This window comes from Macadamia integrifolia, unplaced genomic scaffold (genome assembly GCF_013358625.1).
Source record: "Macadamia integrifolia cultivar HAES 741 unplaced genomic scaffold, SCU_Mint_v3 scaffold2923, whole genome shotgun sequence".
Classification (NCBI taxonomy): Eukaryota; Viridiplantae; Streptophyta; class Magnoliopsida; order Proteales; family Proteaceae; genus Macadamia; species Macadamia integrifolia.
Window position 1 is genome coordinate 26,706 of NW_024869062.1, and position 6,284 is coordinate 32,989.

Below are 6,284 nucleotides of genomic sequence, written 5' to 3' on the forward strand. Positions count from 1 at the left end.
ATCATTAGCCAAAAGCCAAAGTAGGACTTCATCCTTAGCAAGCTCAAAAATAAAAAGGAAAACAAACAAAACAAAGTGAAAAAAAAAAAACAAAAACTGGTTTCCCTCCCCCACACTTAAGTCATGCAATGTCCTCAATGCATGGAAAGAATTAAAAACAAAGACAATGCAAGGGGGTCATACCTGAATAATAGTTAGTCATTAGTGTAAAGAGGTTCATGGAGATCCATGACCTCTTCACTACTAGTAGTAGGAAACTCGAGGAATGGCTTCAAACGCTGACCATTAACCTTTGAAATTACCCCTGTTCTTGGATTCAAAATCTCCACAGCCCCATGGGGATATACATTATGAACAATAAATGGGCCATCCCATCGGGATCTAAGCTTACCAGGAAAAAGATGCAATCAAGAGTTGTACAATAAAACCTTATCACTAATTGCAAAAGATTTGCGCAGAATGTGTTTATCATGGAAAGCTTTGGTCTTTTCCTTGTAAATTCTAGAACTTTCATAGGCTTCATTCCTAAGTTCCTCCAACTCAGATAGTTGGAGCCTACGATGAATTCCCGCATCAGACAAATCAAAGTTAAGCTTCTTAATGGCCCAAAAGGCCTTATGCTCCAACTCAACTGGTAAGTGACAAGCTTTTCCATACACCAAACGGTAGGGAGACTGGCCAAGGTCGGTCTTGAATGCAGTCCGATGGGCCCACAAGGCATCAATGAGCCTAAGGGACCAATCCTTACGGTTGGGATTAACAGTTTTCTCCAAGATTTGTTTGATCTGCCTATTAGACACCTCCACTTGGCCACTAGTTTGAGGGTGATAAGGGGTAGATAACTTATGGGTGATCCCATACTTTTTCATTAAGGCCTCAAAAGGCCGATTACAAAAATGAGTACCCCTATCACTAATTATTGCACGTGGTGCACCAAAGCGGGAAAAATGTTCTCTTTGAGAAACTGGACCACCACTTTGTGGTCATTAGTTTTACAAGGTATGGCCTCTATCCATTTAGAAACATAATCAACGGCCAAAAGTATGTACAAATTCCCAAAAGAATTAGGGAATGGTCCCATAAAATCGATGCCCCATACATCAAAGATCTCAACTACCAAAATAAGGTTCAGGGGCATCATGTTCCTTTTATTGATACGGCCAAAAGCTGGCAGGCAGGGCAAGCCTTGCAAAAATCAAAAGCATCTATAAAAAGAGTGGGCCAATAAAATCCGCATTGGAGAACCTTTGCGGCAGTCTTCTTAGGTCCAAAGTGTCCACCACATGCATGATCATGACAAAAAGAGAGAATAGAATGTTGCTCATGATCAGGAACACATCGTCGGATAATCTAATCTGGACATATCTTAAACAAATAAGGATCATCCCAGAAAAAGTGTTTAACTTGGGAATGAAACCTATACTTATCTTGAGTGGACCAGTGATCCGGAGTCACACCTGAAACTAAGAAGTTGACAATGTTAGCAAACCATGGTTCACTAGACATTGCAAATAATTATTCATCTGGAAAGTTCTCGTTGACTGGAGAATCAACAACCAAGGAATTGGGAAGCCGGGATAAATGGTCTGCAACTAGGTTTTCAACTCCTTTCTTATCCCTAATTTCTAAATCAAACTCTTGCAAAAGTAAAACCCACCTAATGAGACGGGCTTTGGAATCCTTCTTCTGAACTAGGTATCTGAGAGCAGAATGATCAGTATACACCACCACATGTGAACCAACTAAGTAAGACCGAAACTTTTCTAATGCAAACACAACAGCTAAAAATTCTTTTTCAGTGGTTGTATAATTGAGTTGTGCATCATTTAAGGTCCTACTAGCATAGTAAATGACAGTGGGTAACTTATTAATCCTTTGACCTAAAACTGCTCCTATGGCAAAATCTGAAGCATCACACATCAGTTCAAAAGGTTCAGTCCAAACAGGTGGTTGAACAATGGGTGCATTGGTCAACTCCTTCTTAAGTTGCTTGAAGGATTCTAGGCACTCTTTTGGAAAACTCAAAAGTCTGATCTTTGACAAGTAATGAGGTGAGAGGTCGGGCTAACTGACTAAAGTTCTTAATAAACCTTCTGTAGAAGCCTGCATGCCCTAGAAAAGACCGAACATCCTTAACAGATTGAGGAGGTGGTAAATTAGCAACTAAATCCACTTTGGCTCTATCTACCTTAATTCCCTCCTTGGATATTACATGGCCTAAAACAATACCAGATTTAACCATAAAATGACATTTCTCCCAATTCAAAACCAAATTCTTAGATATGCACCTTTTCAAAACTAGGGAAAGATGATGAAGACATTCAGAATAGGAATTCCCATGAATTGAAAAGTCATCCATAAATACTTCTAAGAATTTTTCGACCATGTCAGAAAAAATGCTCATCATACATCGTTAAAACGTAGCAGGGGCATTGCAAAGCCCAAGGGCATACGCCTGTAAGCAAATGTTCTATATGGGCATATAAAAGTGGTCTTATGTTGGTCCTCTAAAGCAATTGGGATTTGATTATAGCCGGAATATCCATCAAGAAAGCAATAGTATTCATGTCCAGCTAACCTCTCTAACATCTGGTCAATGAATGGCAATGGGAAGTGGTCCTTCCAGGTTGCCGCATTTAACTTCCTGTAATCAATGCACACACGCCATCCTGTTTGGACACGGGTAGGGATCAACTCATTATTGGCATTAGGAACTACAGTCACACCAGACTTCTTAGGCACTACATGAACTGGGCTTACCCATTGGCTGTCAGAAATAGGATAAATTATTCCATGATCCAAGCACTTTAGGATCTCTTTCTTAATAGCTTCCATCATCACTGGGTTAGCTCTTCTTTGGGGTTCCGTGGATGGTTTGGAATCCTCCATAAGATGTATATGATGTTGCACAATGGAAGGGCTTATACCCTTGATATCAGCCATGGTCCAACCTAGGGCTTCCTTATTATCTTTTAACACTTTAAGTAACTCCTCTTCCTGGTTAGAAGTCAAATTTGAAGAAATTATTACAGGAAGAGTCTGGTCAGGCCCTAGGAAAGCATATCTCAAATTAGATGGCAACTCCTTAAGATCTAGCTTAGGGGCTCAACTATGGAAGGTTTGGGAATGGAATTGGAAAGGGGTCCTAAGGGCTCCACAAGTGTGTGAAGACTCAAGACTTCAGAAAAGAAATTTTCACTGTCATCATCCAACTCATCCATACACTCTTGGAATTCTGAATCAAAATCAATATCAAAGTTGGTAACTAAATCATCAGAAAAATCCAGAAAATCCTCAAGCATATTGATCTCTTCTTCCATATGTGGTTGCTTGCCAATCCTAAACATGTTAAACTCAACAGTTTGGTTACCAAAAGATAATCTTAGGAAACCATTCCGGCAATTGATTAATGCATTACTGGTAGCCAAGAATGGTCTTCCTAGAATTATTGGGATCTCATCCTTGGTTGAGAAGGGCTTAGTATCTAACACAATGAAATCAACAGGGAAAATAAATTCCCCCACCTTTAGTAAGACATCCTCAACCATCCCTTTAGGAATCTTAACAGACCTATCTGCCAACTGAAGAGTAGTTCCAGTGGCTTTCAATTCTCCCAATCCTAGTTGCTTGTACACATGGTAAGATAAAAGATTCACACTTACGCCAAGGTCAAGTAAGGCATGCTCAATGGTAGGGCTCCCTAGATCCTTATACTTGGCTGCTATAGGCTGAGTAATTATGGAACTAATGTTACCTGCCAAGAACGTCTTTTTGGGCACACTAGTGATACGTTTGTGAGTACACAAATCTTTCAGTACCTTTGCATAGGCGGGGATCTGGGATATGGCATCCAAAAAAGGGATGTTTACTTCTACCTTTTTGAAAACTTCTAAAATTTTGTCCATGGAAGCAGTCTTCTTTTTGTTTACCAAGCGATTAGGAAATGGGACAGGATGAACATAAGGACTGTTAGGGATTTGCCCCTGTTCAGAAGAATCATTTTTGGTTTCCTCAACCAAATCATCTTTAGTTTCAGAAAAATCTTTAGGTTCATCAGACGAACCTGGAACAAGAGGCACATTTGTGTCCTCAACTGAAGAAGAGTTAACAGGAGTAATAGATGGGGAAGATTTAGGAACGCTCTGTAGGTACTCTCTACCACTCCTAAGGGCATAAACAACATTACATTGGTTAGAGGGCCCTTGTTGAGTCTGACCTTGTACTATATTCAGTGGTGCATTAGTTGGTCCTTGTGAACTAACAAGTTGATGATGCCTAGGGTTAGGCTCTGGTTGACTGGGTAAAGTTCCCTTCTCCCTCTCACGCATAATTGAGACAACTTGAGTAAGTTCTCTCGTAAGATTTTGATGGCTTGTCATGAGAAGGGCCATATTTTTTCCAAGTCACTAATTCTACTTGCCTCTCCAGTGTTAGTAAACCCAGGGGGTTGCTGATAAGATGATAGGAGAGGGGCCCTAGGAAAACTCGCCTGAGGTCCTACATTTGACCTAGGAAAAGTATTTTGAGAAAAAGATTGTTGTGCAAAGGGAGGCCTTTGTGGTCCAGGTTGACCTTGATTATAGAAATTGGAAGGTCCTGCTTGGTTGCCCTGATTCCAAGAGAAATTTGGGTGATTTCTCCATCCTGGATTGTATGTGTTACTATATGGATTATTCTGGTATAAGGCATTAACACTCTGATTAGAAGTGCCCCCAGAGGTGTTAGGGCATTCTTCTATGACATGTCCAGGGGACTGGCACCAAGCACAAATCTTAACCAAATTGACTGATGATGGCTCTCTAGGAACAATAGCCTCAATCCTCTTGATTAGGCTATCCAAATGGGCTTCCTTGGCTACTATCCCATCCACAAAATATCCTTTTCCTCCTATGGTTCTTTCACTCTCTTGAGTTGATTCCCACTCACGGGTTTTGTCAGCTAAGTCAAGTAAAAATTCCCATGCTTTTCCTTCATCTGTAAAGGATGTGAATCCCTCAGGGCATATAGACTCTATCATTTGTTTAGTTGGGTAATCAATACCCTCATAAATTACTTGACATAAATGCCATAGGTCTAGGCCATGGTGAGGGCATTCTTGGAGTAGATCCTTGAATCTCTCCATAAGCTTGGAAAATGACTCACTAGGCTTTTGCCTAAACTGAAGGATATCACTTCTAACCTTATTGGTCTTGTGAGTTGGGAAAAACTTCTTAAGGAAGACAACTGTGAACTGTTCCCATGAGGTTATGGAATTTGTGGGTAACCCGTACAACCACTTCTTAGCTTGGTCTTTCAATGCAAAAGTGATAAACCTAAGCTTAACAGCATCATCAGAAAGCTGTTGGATCTTAATTAGAACACATACCTCTTCAAATTCCCTTAGAAATAGGTATGCATCTTCAGAAGTCAACCCATGAAAGTGGGGTAACATAGTGATGTATTGAGATTTGAGTTCAAAATTATTGCCCTGGGCTTGTGGTAGAACTATGCAGGAAGGTTGAGCTGTTCTAGCAGGGTAGAACCTATCTTTCAGAGATTTAGGTGAAGGGTTATGCTGTTGGTCTCCCATATTGAAGGGTTTTAAAGAGAGCAAACGTATAGGGTCACTACTTGTTGGATCTCTTCTTTCTAACCGATTCTTAGTATTACGTACCCACTTAACACTCATGCAACAGAAAACTACCCACAACTAAAGTAAAGCAAGCACAAAAGAATGGATAGCAAAAATTTATTTTTTTTTTATGATTTTTTTTTTGAATTTTTTTTTTGATTTTTTTGTTTTTTGTTTTTTTTGGAGCTTACCGGCAGGGATCCGGGGTTGCTCAGGTCAATTCCTGAGGTACTGCTACAGGGCGAAACCTGTCTTTATCATACTGTGAGGTATGGCGACCTCCACTGATACAACTATTATTGCAAGTTGTTCTTCTCAGGAATTCAATAAAAATAAAATAAAATAAAACAAAGCACTCCGATTTACCAAAAGAAAGTGAAAAATAACATGGAACTGTCTCCCCGGTAACGGCACCAAAGACTTGTTTGAGATTTAAAATGTAACCGCAAGCGTACGGATCAGTATAGCTACGGGTCGAACACAAGGAGAGCAGCCACTTTATTTTTTATTTCTTTTAATAATGCGAAAGTGAACTGATTAATGGTTGTGATCTAATTCTAATTACCATCCTAAACATAACATCCTAACCATTCATCATCTAAGAATTTAAAGATGCAAGCCACGCAATTAAAATTAAATAAATAAATAACTGAAAATAAACAACCCATGCAAT

General features: G+C 39.7%; 1 non-coding gene across 1 annotated transcript; it reads left to right on the plus strand.

Moving 5' to 3' along the window:
* The first annotated feature begins 5,075 nt into the window (after positions 1-5,075).
* LOC122067476 lies at positions 5,076-5,182 on the plus strand. The gene has a single exon (XR_006136748.1). It is a non-coding gene; the product is annotated as a small nucleolar RNA R71 (small nucleolar RNA).
* The last annotated feature ends 1,102 nt before the right edge of the window (positions 5,183-6,284 follow it).